Source organism: Camelus bactrianus, chromosome 1, assembly GCF_048773025.1.
Source record: "Camelus bactrianus isolate YW-2024 breed Bactrian camel chromosome 1, ASM4877302v1, whole genome shotgun sequence".
Lineage (NCBI taxonomy): Eukaryota > Metazoa > Chordata > Mammalia > Artiodactyla > Camelidae > Camelus > Camelus bactrianus.
Genome location: NC_133539.1, coordinates 126521589 through 126540770, shown reverse-complemented (window position 1 = coordinate 126540770; position 19182 = coordinate 126521589). Strand labels below are relative to the sequence as shown.

The 19182-nt window shown below is 41.1% G+C and overlaps 1 protein-coding gene across 1 annotated transcript in view; it reads left to right on the top strand.

The window, feature by feature from the left end:
* Window positions 1-19182, top strand: part of LOC141578890 (uncharacterized) — a 190692-nt gene that overhangs the window by 90912 nt on the left and 80598 nt on the right. The window contains exons 23-24 of the mRNA XM_074372620.1: window positions 14781-14966; window positions 17435-17658. The gene's annotated coding sequence lies outside the window, so the exon portion shown is untranslated. The remainder of the gene's footprint in view (window positions 1-14780; window positions 14967-17434; window positions 17659-19182) is intronic.

The window sequence follows — 19182 nt, the reverse complement described above, 5'->3', positions numbered from 1 at the left end:
ACGGGCGAGAGCAGGTCTGTCTGTCCCTTTGAGACCCACCCCATCATTCATTTATTCATAACACGTGCACTTCTGTGTGTCTAGGGGAGAGTGGGTGGACCCACATTATTAAGCAAAATGTATTTGCTTCTTGTGAGCTTAGCAGTGTCAGAAGTTGACTTAGCCTAGAATGTTCTAGGAATAGAGGAACAAGTTGCGGAGGTTGCAGGGAGGGAAGTCTTCCTTGGGAAACAATCAAAATGAGCCTGGAGTTAAGTGGGTAGTAGGAGCAGGACAGCGGGTCCCTGAGGTCACTGGGGACCTGGGAACTGGGGTGAGGCTGGGAGAGCAGTGTCGGGGGCGGGGCTAGAACGGGGCCAGGGAGCCTCTGAAGAGTTTGAAGTGGGGTGATTTAATCAACTTTGTGATTTGGGAAGGCTGCCGTTGCTCTGTGTGTGTGTGTGTGTGTGTAGCGGGGAAGAGGGGGAGGGTGCCACCAACTGGGGGGCCACTAAAACACAATTCACAGGCTGGGAGAGGGGCGTCAGGGCTGCTTGGGGACGGCTGGGGCAGTGTGGATGTCGGATTTCCTTATGGGGAGGACTTGTTATCGGGGTCGCCCGAGAGGCGACTTTTGGCTGGAAGAAAAGAGATGGAGGCTGCCAGGTGGACTTTCCTCTTCTCTCCTTCCCTTCCTTGTGTGATGATCTTAGCTCAGCCAACTTTTGGAACAGAAGAGCTAAGTTCCAGGGTAGCCCAGGACTTTGTTGATCTGGTTCGAGTGAGATGTGATAGGATTTAGATTTCTGTACAGATCTGCATGTTCACTTAGCTAGAAACCTCCCGTCATTTCGATTTCCATCGGGTATTTATTCTTGATAAAGATTGCTTTCTTGGTGAGAGGAAATTTAATACAGCTGTTGTCTTTCTCAAAAAAAATCATATCTTTAAAGAAATTTAATATTCCAAAGAATAGCAAAATTTAAAAATGATAAAGTAAGGCTTTGGTGTAGTTTCTTTGGTTTCTGAGCTAATGTGGAGTTAGAGCCTTTGCATTACTTAATAGCACATCCTTTGTGAGCTGTTAGTGAGCACCCCAGGCCCCACCTCTCAAAACACCATTAAAGTTTGCTCTGAAATAGTGAGGTCATAAAGGTCTTGTTTGCAGAATTCAAACAGTTTTTTTATATTATGCAGCATAGCTCCATTTATAAAATAATAATAGGTTCAAAATTAAGAAAGTGGAAGATAATTGATTTTTTAAAGCTGAAACATAAACTTTCTTGTGCTAATGTTGCAACTGGAAATTTTGAAAAGAAAAATCCTACTGTAATATCATCTAAGTGGAATACATATATGACTTCCACATTTGAAAAGTAACGGCGCAGTGGTTTTAGAAGTCAGGAGCATTCCAACTCAGATACTGGCATTGATGGTTGCTGGTTTTCAATGGAAGAGCCTAAATTTGCCTTCTTAGCATTTTTTTTTCTTTGTAGTGAGAGGGCTGAGTAGTGCTTTGCCAGCATGAGTTTGGGGCAATTTGAGGGCAGATGTCGTGTAGCAGCAGTGAGATATTTCCATGCGTTTAATTTTCCAGACATCACCAGGGCACATGTGGGGTTTGTGCATGCAGGCTGGGATGCTGCAGGACTCCCTAACCCATCACCGTTATGTGCTGGAGCTGCTCCGGTTAGTGAATAATTTTCTGTGCCTTGGAGGTAAAGTGGTCTGATGCAAATGATCAGATATGTAGTTAAAGTGCTATTACTTGAAATAAGAGAAACCTAGAAATATGGCTCTAACAATACAGGATGAGGGAGGAGAATTGTCTGAGCTGCGTGCAGTGGGGAGTCTTCTCAGGTGACTCCCACGCCGTGATTCCTGCCAATATCCGCCCCAGCCCTGCACGGTTGTCCTGCCGAAGCAAGCATGCACTTTGCTCAGAAACGCACTGAATTTCCTTGCGCCTCTGTTTGTTGGCTTTTTTTTGAAAGCACATCTTGCCCTTTGCTTAAATGCCATCCCTGCAAGTCGCCTCATACACTCATCCTTCTGGACCTCGTCCATACATAGCTGCTGAATGGATGAACAGAATGTAGAATCTCCATTTAGTGAAACATTATTCAGACGTAAGTGTGAATAAAAAAGAAAAAGAGGAAAATGAAAAAGGCCACCTCTTCTGGGAAGTCCACTCTGACTGCTCAACCCGCCCTTTTCTCTTTGAAACACAATCACTTATGCTCCACTCTACTCTTTTTGATAGTACTTACAACCCTCTAATAAACATTAACGTTTTCAAAAAAAAAAAAAAGGGATGCTGATACCACTTCAACATGGACGAACCTTGACAAGAGCATGTTAAGTGAAAGGAAGCAGACAAACACGGCCACATATTGTTGCCTTCAGTGATCTGAAATGCCCAGAATAGGCACATGCAGAGGCGGAGAGCAGGTGATGGTTGCAAAGGGCTAGGTGGAGGGGGGTTAGGGAGTGACTGCTAGTGACAGGGGGATTCTTTTGGGGTGATGAAGTGTTCTGGAAATAGATGGTGATGAGGGCTGCACAACCGTGAGTGTGCAGAAGACTGCTGAGCTCTGTCTCTGGGAGTGCCTGTGGTTGGGGGCGGCTTTATTTTCTTCTCACCCTGCACTCTGAAGAGACATCTTGTGCAGTGGCCTTTCTACTAGTGTGAGTGGTGAGAATCAGCGACTTTGCAGAGTCTTGTTTCTTTTACCCCCCCTGCTGAGTGTAGGCAAAATAAATTTAAGCCTGAGAAAGTGCTCCATCTGCAGAAATGTATTTCAGGTTTGCATGGTGTAAAAATCTTGAGAGCTTTTTAATTGTTGAGGACAGTCTGTGGGGGGAAATAGCCCGTGAAGCCTTGGGGAGACCTGGAAAAACCGCGCTTCCCTCCCTGACACGGGTGGAGTATTCACCCCATTTCAGGCAGTGAAGGGCCCAGACCCGTGAGCGGAGTTGACAATCGTGAATATTTACGTGTATCCGCTGCTTCATCTTGGATATTAATTTCAAGCTGAGTCAGTTTGTGGCGGCAGCCTCATTCTACATCAGGAATTTATAGTATCTGCTCTTTGAGGTGAAGACCTGACAGAGTTTATTATTTAACAGTCTCCCTTGAATTGATATCTCAGATTCCTTTGTCAAAAGCAAAACAGCAGAAATACAGACGTCCTTTAATGCCAATATGACCTGGAAAGGATTTAGTCTCTGTGCCTCAGTGGCCTAATCTGCGGTTGGGGATGGTGATAACAGTGTTTCCCTCAGAGGGGCTGGTGAGGGGAGAGTGAGGAGCACAAAGGGAGGACTTACAGGAGATGCTCATGAATGACTGAATTTAGTGCTCTCAGCCTGGTGAGGCCTCAGGGGCAGAGATGTCAGAACAGAGAATTCCTAGCCAGAGCTAGATCCGTGTTGGCAGCTGTTGTGATCAGTATCACAACTGTGGGTTATCAGGTAGTTTTAAGACTTGGTAATATGAATTCATGAATAATGTTAGAAGACTAGACATCTCAGATTCAGTTTACATAGTTCTCAAGATTTCCTCTGAGAAATGGATGGTTTTTTCCCCATCTTAAATCTGAGATGAGTCTCTAAAAAATTTCTGTATTCCTCCATCTTTTTGCATTAATTCTCCATTTCTTAAAAAAAGAAGTTTTTAAATTGAGTTAGTGGGGACTGAACTGAGGGCCTCATGCATGCTAGGCACATACTCTCCCAAATGAGGTATAATCTCCCCCCTGATTTTTTTTAAAATTTACTTTCTTAGTATTCAGAGGTTAGAGGCCTCTAATTCTTTTTCTGGAGACTTGTCCATGAACCTGTAAATCTATTATTAATGGACAAAACTTGGTTTATTAAAAAAATGAATAGAATATTCTGCAATCCATCCAAAAGGAAATGTTCATTGGCTTAAAATGTTTCTCCTTTAAGGTGATTTCTCCTTTTTGGTCTAGCTCAATTTATTAACAGACATCCTCATCATCATAATGACCAAACTCGCTCTGAGTGGACACCTCCCTAAGGCTAAAATACTTTCCTCATGCTTTACTTCATAGCAGGTGTTTGACGGTAGGTATCAGTGTCTCCTTTTTTACAGCTGAGGGATTGAGAGATGGAGCAGCTTGTCCCAAATCACACGCAGCTGGCGGTGGCTAGCTCGGTGCTGGAACCCAGGCTTCACAGGATGCATTCTTAATTGCTTCTCTAATCAGCCTCCCGTTGAGTGGTTACCCGAACTCCTGTGACTCCATAAATGGCCGATTTTAGTGATCTCAGCCTGATGAGGCCTTCAAAGGGGAGACACCAGTGAGAATGTGAGACAGAGTGTCATAAATTAAAGTTGTACATTTTCACAGATGTTTAATTCTCAGGTAGTGGCATAAAAAGTTAATTTTTATGTATTTTAGTGCTCTGTAAGCACTAAAAACAAAACATTAAAAATAATTATAGTGCAAATGAGAAGGGGGCTTTGAAAGTCCAACCACTGCTGATGATGTTACTTGTTTTTCTCTAGTGGCCCTTATTGACAGAAATACTTACAAAGACTGAATTGGTTTTATGTAGTCTTAATATGGAAAAAAAGATTGTCAGTGAATATTTTAAGAAAATCTTTATTCTTTTCTTTCCTGATGATGTATATATAAGTTGTTTTCATGTCTTAAGTACATTTCCTCATTTGTGAAATTTGAGTAATATCGTTTAACTTGTCTGACTGTGAGAGTTAGTAGCCTTGTATACAAAGAACTCAAGAGGTGCTTAGTAAAAATGTGCTGTCACAATGACAGATATTTTAGAAGGATCAACTCTGAATACTAAAGAGGGTGGCTTATTACTGATGCATATTTAATATGTATATATATGATATATATGAATATGGCTTAAAGTAACAAGGATTCATTTATTTTTTAGTGCACTATGAAGTTTTAATGAAATCTGTATCATTCTAGTGAGACAGGGACTAGTTAAATTGCCTTAAGCAGACGACCTTGAAGATTATTTACACAGAATGTGTATTGTTAGAAATCAGATGTCATGTTGCCGTGTAACCATCCACTCAGACATTTAAATTCGTTGGATTCTGACATCCACATTGATCATTTTCTGGGAATAAGCTTCTCTCTTTTGTGATTAAAGAAAATTTTGATCTTTTTTCCTGCAGTCTTAACAGGTTTAAAATATCAAAACATTGATTTGACATGTAACTTTTTTAATAGAGACAATAAAGCTCATGCTGTTTTATTATGTAAATAAATGTTTTTGTATTTCAACAAATGTATGATTTCCAGGATTTTGAGAAGTATGTTGCAAGATACTTAGATAACCTACTTTCGGAAATATACAGACGCGGCTTTTATGAATATAGGCCTAGTACAGATCTGTTCGTTTTTGCTACAGCGCAAGACATGAGGCCTAGGAGAGATTTGCTGCCGATTGCAAGGAGGACAGATCCCATGTCTCAGTCTCCCCTCCTGTAAAATGAAGTGGCTTGACTGGATTCTTTCCTCTTCTAAGATGAGTTTCCATGAGCCTGTGTCTTTTGTTTATATTCAGGAGTATTAGCAATATCAGATTAAATACTGAGTTACCGTCGCTTCCCCCGAAGCAAAGTGCAGTGTGTGCTACAGAAGCTTTTAGTTATCTGATTCTCGTTTCTGATCCTACAGGCAATTTTTGTGTTGCATGCTTCCTGGCAACCTGGAAGGTCTTTTTAGCCATAGGTGGCGCTTGTTGCACCTTCTTACCATCTTAATTTTCCTGTTTGTTAAAGAAGGCTTAAACAACGTTATTTTGTTTTGATTTCTTTGCTTGATGCTTCAGAATAGCACAATGTCTATTATGTCTGTCTACCTGTAAAAATTGTTCTGCTTATATTTTAGTTTTATTCTGTCATCTCGCTGTGAACATCTCAGACTTGCTGTGTAAACAATGGCAAAATCGGACTTTTCTTCCAGTGTTAGAAACCAGTGAGCCGGGAATTTATAAAACAGCTAGTAGCGGCCTCTGGAGCACCTTAAATCTGAAAAGTGTGCTGGGTTCCCTGAGTATTGATCCCGCTGCTCTGTGTTAATTGGTGGTAGGAGATTTGGTACATATAGGAAGGGGTGTAGTTTTTTGACTTGGGTTTGCGTGCACGTGCTGCCACTGAGCCATGTGAGCCTGAGTCAGTTCGTTCTGAGTTTTTCCCTCGTCTGAGAGATTGGGACGTTGGTATCTGCTTTGTAGAATTGTGAGAATTAGAAATTATGTAAAGTGTTTACCACAGTGGGTATGTCAAGAGGGCTCATAATCCTTAGCTGCTGTTTGGTGTGAAGCCATCATTTTATAGTCTTTGTCAATTAATAAGAAACAGGAAAACAAGAAAAGCTGGTTTTATGATGAAAGATATTTGAGGAGGTTCCATAGTTCCTATACCCATAATTAAGCATCAGCAGAGTCAGAACTGTTACACAGTCACCCTGAACCAACGTTAAGCCACAGAATTTTTGTTATTTCATATATGTTGGGGCCTATGGGGATCCAATACTTATATGCATGTTGTCTCCAGCAGCCAACTGAGAGATGACACAAAAGAGTAGGCAGGCGATAAATGTCTTCTTACTGATGAAGCTACGTTCTCCATGAACTTCAGGGCTGTGGGAAAATGTGTGTCATGATACTGTGTCCCAGAATTAGAGACTCACCCTGTCCCAGGTAACTCTGGGCCACAGCGAGCCTTCCCTTGAGAGGACCTGCCCCTTCATGCACAGGGCTGTCCTGACATGGAGCTGAGCATCCCAGGTGCTTCCCAATGGTGACCAACACTGGAGGGAAAGGTAGGGTTTCACATTCCCTGCTTGTCTCCCCGGACTCACACCTCACACTCTTAGTGTGACGAGGGCTAGCTGTGATCCAGTGGCCAGGGGTATGAAGGGAGAAGCACTCTCCATGGCCCAGAGGAGTTGGGAGGAGGCATCCCCTCCCTAGTTTAAACAGGTGGTGGGATGGAATGGGAGGGTGCTCCCCAAGAGTTTATAAAAGGAGAAATAAGGATTTTCTTTGGGACTTATACTAGCCAGGAAACACATAATATTATTAGAAGGGAGACTTGTAAATCACTTTTATATTAAGTTGACATTTGTTGAACACCAAAAATGTGCTACATTCTTTTCTGAGAGTTTTACAGAAATGAATCCTTCAATTTTCTCAACAAGTGAGTAAGGAAGGTTTGATTGTTATCCCAGTTTTACAGTGTGGAAATTTCGGCACGGAGAGGGTAAGTAAGTTGGCCAAGGTCACAGAGCTAGTAAGTGGCAGAGCTGGTATTTAAACCCTGGCTGTCTGGTTTTGAGGCTCCCAGCGATGGGCTTTGGGTGTTTAGAGGTATCTGCATCCCTGAATCTTTGTACCACTTTGCATCAGTTAGCCCAGAAATGACAGGGAAAGTAGAGTTACACAGGTGCTCACTATCATGTCTCAGCCACTGTCCACGAAGTGTGCACTGTGATTAGCGTTAATTATTTTCTAGGCAGTAGATCTGTTCGTATAACAGAAATTTAGTCCATTGAGTTAATCTACAAACCCTTCCTGCTCTGCTTCTGTCCATGGTTGCCATGTGACTGCCTGCCCGTGATTGGGCTGTGGAGGAGAAAATGTACTCATGGTTGAACTCTGATATTTCAGTCTGGTTTATAGTTTCACTTCTTCTGTTACATTAATAAGTTTCTGGTTTTCTTGCATCAGTGTGTCATGAGTTTGGTTAATGTGAAACCAGTCCATGGGAGCCCAGGGATGCTAAAGCTATAATTTCTGAGCACACTGTCGCACTTCTACCCGTGCAGACCTGGCTGGAGGATGTCCGCCTTCCTCACTGATTTCTCCAAACAGCAGGGTCCTCTCCCACCCCAGGATGTGAGGCTGGGAGCTCTATGAGTTGGCCAGTCGGTGGCCAAGTCCACCAATCAGAAAATGATGAAGTAGCCGGAAGTGGGTTTAATAGACGAAAAGGGCTTCCAGGTAGTCCGATGTGCTGTTCGAGTCCATTTGGTGAAAAGCTGTTCACTGTCTGTGGTTGAGCTGATTCTTTGCTGTTGAAAAGTCTGGATTAGATGAAGGGATTTTAAAAAGCAGAAAGGAGTGATTTCAGGTGGTACGTCCACACCGGTGAGAAGTGATGGATGACCGACTGTGTGAGGCATAGACAGAGTTTTACAAACTTCATAAAACAGCTTTAAAAGCTCTGCCATTTGAGTGCACTTCATATGGGGTCCAGTTCATCACTGGTCGTGCTGAGAGGGCAAATAATTGATGATGGTGGAAAGGACACGGAGGCATCAAAAAGTCTCAGTCATGTTCCCTGTTTAAAGGATTTTGCACAATGTAATATATTTGAGCTGGTTTTTCACTGAACAATTTTTAGTGTTTTCTGGGACTCCCCAGTGCCCCAAGGCTCCATGCAGCTGAGTGTCCCCTCAGAGCAGCTCTGTCAGTGCTTGCCCTGGGCTGACGTGGTGTCGTGGGGAGCAGGACGGTCAGCGTCCACGGCTCCTCCGAGATCCGTCTCCTCATCCGCAGTGCCGAGTTGCTCATCCGTGTTTACTTAGTAGGTTAGCAGAGAATCACACGTGATGGTTGTCAGGTGTGATTTGTGATTGTCTGTGTGATTGGCATATAGTCAGTGTTTGATAGAAACCCTTGTTTTTTTAGTATAATTGTAGCAGCTAGATTGCAGTGGTTTTTAGTCTGTATTTTTTTATAACTTTATTCTTATTTTTAAATATGCACTTATTTTTATTTATTTTTTTGGAGGTACTGGGGATTGAAGCCAGGACATTGTGCATGCTAAGTAGGTGCTCTACAACTGAGTAATACACACCCTCCTTGTCTGCACTTGAAAATAAATATTGCAATACACAAAATAGATCTTAAACACCATCATGTGACCTAGTCTCTGTATAGACAATTGAACACGTATGCTATTTCAATAAGAATAAATGTTGTTGAGACATACATTTCTGAATCTGTTAATGTGCTTAAAAACGATCATAGGTAGTGATAAACACGAGTCTTTGATCCAGTACTTCTTAGGGTCTGTTTTGCCATCAATGGAAGTTACATTCTACAGAGAAGGCTAATTGGGTCTCTTTGATATTTGGATGGTTTAGCAGATGATCAAGGCTTTCAAAAGCTGACAGAATTGTATTTTAAACTAACTACAAAGTTATCTTCTAGAAGTTGGAATTCCTAAGCTTGTGAAGTGTCCAGTAATCCAGGGGGTATGTGTCTGTGTCTGTGTGAACATTTGTGTGTGTGATTTCAGGAAGGTAGAAATAAGTTCCATATAGACTTCTGATACCTTTCTCCTCAAGTTCAAGGTGTAGGCATATATTTACACAAATAAATTGATATTCTTTTGTCATTTGGCATATTGGGAATAAGAGGTTGTCATACTTGTTTCAGAAGGGTTGGGGAGCATGAGCTTAGAAAACGGGAGGAGAAAGAGGCCGGGAGGCACTTCACACTCTGTGCAGGATTTGAGGAACAGTAGCTTTTCTTTTTTCTTCTAAAGCAAACTGGCGCTGAATTGTAACATACTATTACTCAGAATTGCTTTTCTGATCAGATACAAGTGCCTCAGATTTTTGAAGGCAACAAGAATGGTGAAATGTGTTTTAGCAGTTATCTTTAAAAGTAGTTTTATTTTTCAAGTAAAAGGCTATAGCCTGTTCTTTCTTCCAGTGGTACAAGACATGCTTATTAATCTATGTACATGATCTGTGTGCTTAGTTTCTTTGGTTTTTTTTTTTTTTTTTTTTTTTGAAATGCTTGTTTCATTGTGGTTTGAATGAATGTTTAAAATTTCTGGATTTTGATCTTTAGAACATGCTGATTTATGAGAACCGTTAAAAACCTGATTGTTCTTTGGTCCTTGTTTGTTGGGGCACCCTATTGAATTCTGTTGTCTTTTAAAGAGGGAAATGCTTCCTCTAGCCTGTAGATCATTAAGTGAATGGTTTGCAGTTTGCCTTTAAAATTCTTTGAATGCATTGAGCATGTTTGTCCAGTGAATTTTGAATTGACTCATTGTAATGACTTTGCTTTTGTTTTGTGGCTTTTGCTCCTCTCCACAAGAATTTGAATTCTCTGTGGCATTTTGTATACGTGTTATTAACAGGGGAAAAAATTTTGCATTTTTTACAGAGCTGGGTTTTCCTATCCCCTCTGAATGCCATCTATACTTGATACAATAAAAATCTGTTATTGCAGTGCATAATTATTTCATAAACTATTTTTTGGCATAATCAGAAACAATGACAAAGAATGATAAAAAAAAAATACAAAAACCTTCCTTCCTTTGAAGAATAGAAATGAGGTGGTCAGGCTCACGCCTGCTTTGTGCCTGACACACTTACTCTCATTTCATTGTGTATCATGATTCGGAGATGGAGTTGCTTCAGGTTTGTAGATTTTTGTTTTAACATTTGTGTTGAATTCTTTCTCCAGGCTGATGTTTCCTGTTGTGTTTGTGGAAAGAGTAGAAGGGAAACAGATACTTTTCAAGCACCAGGATTTAAGAGTGTTGGTGGTTCTTTAGGATCGTTATTCACGGATGTGCCTAGACCCTGCTAGAGTGTCTGAAGATGGCAGGAAAAGACCCAGAGGCAGGATTTGTCATCCTAGGGTGTCCTCCATAATGGTTCCATGTGAAAGCCCATGATTGGTTTAACAAACTGTAGCACACACCAGCCTGCTGTGAACTTTGATAAGAAAAAAATATGCTTAGAAACTGCTTTGCAAGCAAGTGCCTGTGCATCCTCACACCAGTCTCCTTGCCTTAAAAAGCAGAGACAATGCTTTGCTTGCATACTTGAGGTTTTAGATATCACTCTGCTGGTTGCAAAGCAAGGACCGTGGCCCTCAGCAATAAACGCTGGGCTTGTGTGCTGTTAGATAATCTATTATCCCCAAAACAAGGACCTGGCTGGTCTGGTGGTCTGCTTTGTAATTCACATATCTAAAAATGTATCTTGTTCCCCTCACCCCATGACTTCCCTAAAGATACACTAATCCTTTGTACTCATTGTGGATTTTACAATCTCTGCCTCATCCCGTCTTTCCCGAAGTTCCTCCTTACTATCTCACAACTGTTGATGAATTTTTCCTTTGATTATGCACAATAAATATGGGAGCATTTGAGAGTCTCGTGGAGTTGGCTCCCTACTCCCTCTCGATTTCTTGGCTTTTTACACAGAGTCTTGAATAATCATTCCGTGCTGGTAAGACTTCTGCCAGCCAGATGCCACAGTTCCAGGTGAGAAGTATGCAGGCTTTATCTCTCCTACCCGAGGGAGAGAGAGGAGAGAATTGAGATATGCTCCGCCGTGGTCCCTTCTTGCCCCAGAGCAACTGCAGTTCACCTGAAGCTTTCTGGCCTCTGCTAAGATGGCCTCTGTCCCAGGACTGACTGCAGCCTTTTCTTCCCTTGTCAACATTTCCTTTCAGAAGTTGGTCTCTTCTCTGCAATTCCACCCTGGCAGATGTGATGGTGGTCAGCGTGCTGGTGGGCAGTCATTTGGGGACTCCCAGGAGCCATGCTGATTCTCCTGAATCTCTCAATCGGGGTTACAGAACAGTCGAGAACCGAAGGAAGCCCATTCACGGGAGGTCAACAGAGCATTACATCACTTTCATTTTATTATTGAATTTTCAGTAGAGAAATTATTTGTAGCAAACTGTTCCAGATTTTCCGCCGCCTGCTTTCCTCATCACCACTTCCTTGCTGGCTCTGGTGCTTGTTTTACAGACCAGGTTTCTTCTCTGGTCATTTCTAGCAGCTTGGCTTGCCGAATCCTTGATCTGCATTTGAAGCAGAATGCTTCTTTTTGATGTGAAACTAATTTTCCTATTTCTGAATATTTCGTGTACTCTCAGCAGCTGTTTCAAGTGAAATGCTCTTGTCCAATTTCGGTTAACTCACATTTGCTGATCTCCTGCTTTCATGCTGAGGGCAGTTTCTTCTTCCTGTAATAAAATTTAGCAATTTGCATTTACTATGGGAAGGTACTGGCCCGAGGTGCTTTTTTTCTTAACAATTTTAATACAATTCACCCATTAAAATATACAGCGGTTTTTACTCTATGCCCAGAATTGTGCATCCCATTCAATCTTAGAACATTTTCTTCCCCCCAACAGGAAGCCCCGTATGCATAAGCAGATATTTCCATCTTCCCCATCGTCCCCCAGCCCCAATGAGCCACTCTTCTCTCTCTGTGGATTTGCCTGTACTGGACATTTCATTTAAATCGAGTCACTTCATGTAAGTGGAACCGTCTATTGTGACTGACTTCTTTCACACTGAGTAACGTTTTCAATGTTTGTCCACGTTGTGGCCTGTGTCAGTACTCTATGCTTTGCTATTGCTGAATAATATTCCACTGTATGGCTGGGCCCCACTGTTTACCCATTCATCAGGTGATAGGCATTTGGGTTGTTTCTGCTTTTTGGCTGTGATGAGTAGTGTCGCCGCGAACATTCCTTTAGGAGTTTTTATGTGGACATTTGTTTTCAGTTCTCTTACGTGTGTGCCCAGACAGCAGAATTGCTGGGTCATTCAGAAACCAAATGTTCAACTCCCTGAGGACCGGCCAGCCTGTTTACCAAAGTGGCCACGCTGTGTTACGTCCTCACCAGCAACTGCTGCCTGCTCCGCTTCCTCTGTGTCCTCATTAGTGCTTGTTATTTTTTTTTTAATATAACCTATTGTTGTGGGTGTGAAGCGGTTTCTTCTAGTGGTTTTGACTTGATTTCCCTTAGAGCTAATGATATTGAACATCGTTTCATTGTGCTTATTGGCCATTTGTATATTTTCCTTGAAAAATACCTTTTCAGATCATTTATTCACCTTTTAATTGAGTTGCCTTTTTATTGTTGAGTTGTAGGGTTTTTTTTTTTTCATTTGGAGATACAAATTCCTAATCAGGTAAATGATTTGAAAAAATTTTCTCCTGTGTATTGGTTTTTCACTCTCTGGATGGTGCCCTTTGAAGCAAAGTTTTAAATTTTGATGAACTCCAATTTATCTCTGTTTTCTTTGTTCCTTGTGCTTTTGGGGTATTATATAAAATCTGAGGTATTTTATTTAAAATTTTATATATAAAATAACTTAATTCGTAGGACCGTTCTAGGAGATGGGTGCGGTTGTTGTCCCCAGTCTATGGATAGGAGACTGAGATGCAGAAAATTTCACTGACATATCAGTGTCACAGCTACCCAGTGCTGTGGGAGTTCAGACCCTCATGTTTTTCCCCAACATCTGTGCTTTTCACCAACATGCTCCACTCCTTCCTGGAATCGTTAATGAAAAACTGTTTCCGTTTTTGATTTCTTGTTAGTTTGTTTTCTCTTTGGGGACCTCATCTCCTCATTTTCCTTTCGGATATCAGTGTAGATTTATTTTAGGTCTCATGTAGGCAGAAGTATTGCTTTCAGTTAACTTCTTTATTACTCAATCTCCGGTTATGATTGTTGCTATTTGACCTAATCAAGTCATGCTTAACTCTTTCCTGCTCATGACACTGAAAAGAGTCATGACTTACAGCATGCTCAAAGAAGAAAGTACTTGATTGATTTCATCTTGCTACCCAATCAAACCAATCAAATAAAAACCCAGTGTTGACACAGATTATATGCCCTCCAGAATAGTGTCACTGTCTTCCTTGTGTTTCATTTGTTTGGTCACAGTGTCTGGATAGCGCCTTGCTGTCCAGCAGTTTTGTGAGGATACGGTGCTCGTGAATCATTGTAAGGACAGAATTTTGACAACAGACTATGTTGTTCATTTCACAAGGGAAAAGATAATATAGAAATACTGCTCAGATCTATTTTAAAATTAAGCTTGGAATTTTGAGAAGAATTCAAGAAACCATACAAAGATCTTTTTCACTAATTTTAGATCTATCTTAGACACATTATGGTTACATAGAAGAGTAACTTATCAACTAGATTTGACAAGAGGTGTGTATTGATTTTTTGTTTTAGTTGAAATATTCTATCTGAGATAAAGTAATCAGTGCCTATAAATGCACAAATATGTTTGTATTTCTATGTAATATGGGAGCAGACTTCATATGTTTCTATATAATATAAATGACTGTGTGTTTTAATCTGTCTGTCAGTGTTTTTATAGTTTTTCAGCAATGTTGTAACTTCAGAATTGTTCTAAGAAAATCACCCCAGATTCTAGTGCAGGTTGTACTGTGTATCCTGTCTTATGCATGGGATTCCACTGTCCCCTCAGGGAGGAATTTCCTCTCCTATTGAGTTAGTAGCAGATTTAAAGGAACTGTGATTTCTAGGCCTTTGCTCTCCATGTGTTTGCAGTTGGCTGTCAATCACGATATTCCCTTTCTTGAGTTTTCATTGTTCAATTAGAATTTTTGAAAATAAGTGTTGATATGTTGTATTTGTCTCCCTGGAAACTTGATGTGTTTGTGCTTTTCAGTTTTCAATTTATGAAAAATGTAAATGCACCCTTTTTTTTAAGTAGTCCTTTTTCAATAGATATTTGTTTATCTCTTTATAGTTAAAATAATTTTTTCCCAATGAATGAATCGTTGTGCATGTTTTAAAAGATACCTTACTTTTTATTTTTCTTATTCTAACAGGTTTATTCGTTGTAGAGAATTTAGAAAATAAGGATAAACACAGTAATATGTTAAAATGGCCTCTAATCTCACCTGGAGATACAGTTGTAAGGTTTGAAATTGAGAATTACAAGTCCTCTCACGTTGTTCTTCTTTTTCAAGTACGTTTTGGTTACTGAGACCCTCGAATTCCCATATGAATTGTAGCAGCAGCTAGTCAGTTACTGCAGAGGAGCCCACTGGGATTATGATCGAGACCACGTTGAATATATGGATCGCTCTGTGGAGCACTGACATTCCAAGAGCACTGTCATCTGATCCAGGAATGTGCGTGGTGTGTCTGTCCAGGTATTTAGGTCTTCTTTAATTTTATTTCAACAATGTGTAGAGTTTACATAGTATTATTTTACTTTATTTTTTCCCTTTATACTGAGTAAAAATGTGCAAGGTACCAGAATGAGAACTGTATTATAGCCCCGCCACTTGCTGCTAACATGGACGCTGCGGTCTTTCTTTGCCCTCTGTAAAATCTTGCACAAAATAGGACCTAAGTAACTCTTTCTTGAATGAATGATTTTATGATTGCTGAATGATGCTTGAGAATCCTTGTGATGATATCTTTTTCCCAGACTTTCCCCTTTTCTTAACTATGCCCTTTCCCTTCCTTTCCTCCAGCCTGGGTTTCAGCCTGCCTGTGGCATTGATTTTCCCTATCTGTGGACTCTTCCTTTCACTAGTTCACGATAATGTTACATATGGGCTGTGGAAACTTGCTAGATGTCAAGAAAGAGCCAATCCATTGCATGCTAGTATTTTTAGTGTGTGGTATTCTTTTATCGATTGAAATTAAATCAGGCTGACCCCCTGAGCTCTTTTCACCTTCCTATACATGATACTGCTCTGGTTGCTGCATGTGCCCTTCCCCCAGACTTGGTTTTGGAGTTGAGTAAGTCACCATAACTGGAGACCTCTCTTTAAAAGATGAAGAGGATATTTGATCCTTCTCCCTGGTTGGGGACTTGGATGAGATGAGGTAACAGATAAAGAATGGAACCCCAGCTCATTCTGACCACTGCTCTTTCCGTTCCTTTCTCCAGGGGAAGAGAGTACAATTCAAAAATATAAAGATTGTGAGCTAAAGAGATAGGCAAGACAACCGATCATTTATTAAATGTCCTTTCATGCCAGAAACAAATGTATTATACACAAAATAAGCACACAAAGCACGGTAGAACCGTGATAACAAACGTGGGTCCGAGTTCGAGTCCTGCTCTGGAATGACCAGTCCTGTGAGATGGAGAACTGGTAGGCCGGCTTAGCGTCTCTCGGACTAGTTTTCGGTCCTGCAGAGACGGGGCTTGCTAGGCGTCCCCCCCATAGAGGTGCTGGGGGGTGTAACTGACACACGTGGGCAGCCCTAGCACAGCTGCTCGTTCCTCATAAGTGCAGGAGAGCATAGCTTTTGCGGTTACGGCTTTATGACCGCCCCGTGAAGACTCTCAGTGCTCCTAAGGGATGCCTTGTGGTTTGGAGATGGGATTCTCATTTCTGTAAATACCCAAGGATTGTGTAATTGGGCCCTGCTGATTTGAATCTATTCTTTAGAAAGTACATATTGTAGATATATTTTTCAATCATGCATGCTTTTTTCTTTTATTATTTATAGTTCTACCCTCTCATCTCTTGGTGTGACTTTTCATGGAATCCAGGAAACAGCCCTAAGCCACCTGCCTCTTCACACGTCTCCGTGGCGGTTTTCTTCCCTGACTAGAAGAGGGTTCTGCATAGGGAATTTTCTTTGTTCCCCATTTCTTGGAGTCTCTCTGTCTGTCTGCCCACCTCTCACCTGTCCAACTGTCCATTTCTCTACCCACTCATTCTTCTGACTTGTTCCAAAAAGCATTTCAGGCAGCTTACAGAAGAACAGATACCAAATAAACAGGTTAGAAAATGGGGCTAAGTTCAAACTGTGAGGCTAGGAGGTGGGCCTGTGTTAGGGTTGCAGGCGTGAGACACACGCGTCTGCCCTGTGACTTATATGATCGACAGCAAGAGTGTGCCTGAGGCTCCCAGCAAACACAGGGAAACAGGGTTTGTGGGAGATGCTCACTGGCTGTGAAATAAATAAGTGGCTTAGGAGAAGCCCAGCCTTTCCAGCTACTAAGGCTTAGGAGAATATTTTGAGTGTCTTCCAAAATCAGGGTATTGAATCTTTTATTTTTTCAGAGTTCTATGTATAGTTGGTTACATTCTATACCTGGAAATTTCTCCAAAACTGCTTCCCACGTGAGTCCCATGACTCGGAAATGGGGTGGTTCTGCTCATTGACGGGTGTTGGTTAGAAACATAAAATGACAGCCTCAAAGGAGCCTGGGATTTGTCAGTTATGTTTTGTCAGTGCTGTAGATTTCAGAAAACACTTTCACCGTTTCTCTCCATCTGAGGCGGCAGCGTGTTCTCTTACCAGCATCAGGAGCTCAGGGCTACGGGGTGGTGGGGGCTGACTGCACTGCCGTGAAGACAGCTAAGGTAGTTACTGCAGGCGTGGTGATTTCACGTAGTGCATTTCATGTTCTTTAATAGGTTTTAACAGGTAGTTAATTAACTGTGTTAATTAACATTTAATAAATATGATGCTTTGTTGAAAAGACAGTTATAGTCAGAATATAAGTTGTGAACAATTTGAAAACGGTTTCATTACTGAAATTTCAGTAGGGAAGATTTAGTTTATCTTATTTATGCCTCTCTTTAAAAGTAACAGAGAAACAAGACAGAAAAAGCAGAGGATGATTTCTGTTCTTCCTCTCGGCTTGCAGGTGCCCTCACCTCCAGTGGCATCCATCCAGACACCAGCACTGACACTGGCCGTGCTCAGAACTGCCTCAGCCCTGAAGACACAACTGGCAAATAGAAGGCGCCCACGCCCTGTTACAGCAGGTGCTCTCACTTTGTGGATCCTTATGTAACTGCGTGATTTTAATCAGGATCGCCCGTTCTACATTCTGTGGCGCTGCTGCCGTGTCTCCTAGTTATTGTTTCTGTAAGTACTCGTGTATTTTTTTCAATGTGTGGTACTAGACATCTAAAAATGCTTTTTTTAGATGAAAAATAATGTGTATTTAATATAAAAGTCTGAAAAAAGGGGCAAAGGGTCTATCCTGATCCCACTACTCAGAGATAATTATTAACACTTTAACATCTATTTTCTGTTCTTTTCATCATTGTGTATCTCCTCTGTCATAAAAACCAGCGAGCACTCTGTGCCTTTTTCTGTGTGGAGACCTCCATTTTCCATTGTGCTTATTTCACATTTTTCTACAATATTCTATCCCCCCTAGCATGATTTTTAATAACCAGTATAGCATTCTGTCTTGTGGAGGCATCTTCCATTTTAGTTCGGACTTAAATAAACTTTGAAATTCCAAGTATACTTAACTGAAGTACTGAAAAGAGAACTGTGGTGGTACCAAAAAGCCCCTACATCCATTCCCCTTTTTTCCTGAGAGTAAAAACTGCTGAAAATATGGTGTATATATGTCATGACCTTTATGCCTATGTCATATATATATACACATTCATACATACACGTATATCAGAAATCTATATATATGTGTGTGTGTATATGCTTTATTGAAAAATAAGGCCATACTATATGTTTTCTGCAGCTCAGTTTATTCACTCAGGGGTATATCATAGACTTCCTCCCACTCCAGACTCACCCGGTCCTTTCAGATAGAGTAGTGGGGTCTCCTGATATGTAGGTTTGGTCTCTTGTGCAAGGACACCTTCGGTGGGAGAGTACTGTGGACAAGGCCTTGGACCACGCAGAAACGCTGGCCCCTTAGTGCCTACAGCTCGCCTTGATTTACGGCATCATTGTCTTGATGGTGGATACTTAAGTTTTCTCCATTTTCCACTGTCAGAAATGGTGTTTGACTGGCATCCTTCTTTTACAAACATTCCTGTGACCTTGAATGAGTATTCCTTTAGTTAAGGTTTCTGGAAATTCAGTCCCTGGATGTGACAATTACATACATCACAGGCTGCTTTCAAGTGACTCTAGAAATTCCTTCTCCTGTGGGGAATGAAAAGATGTAGAATAACTTATGTAACCAATTCTCTATCGCTGGATATGATTTCACTTCAGCTTTTCTTCCCACCATTGTAAAAAGTGCTGTGTAAATGCTCTGATGAGTACATGTTTTTGAACTGATTTTTTTTTCTAAGTGAAACGATTCCTAAAAGTGGAGTTCAGTGTGTGTGTACACACGTTTTTCAGAGTTTACATATCCATTGATATGTCGTCCTCCAAAAAGTTCTCTAACAGTTTGTTCTCTCAAAGATGGACACTAGCTAGAATATCTTTTAAAAACATTTGCCAATATGATGAGCTAAAGTGCTTTTTCTTTGTTTTAGTTTGCACTTGATGACCAGAGAGGTATTGAGCATTTTTCACTCATTAGCCATCTGAATTTAAAAAGTGAATGATCCCTTTTGTCCTTTGCACACATTGAAGTGAGGGAGCTTCTTGTTGCTTTGTGACAGCTCTTTTTATGTTATGAAC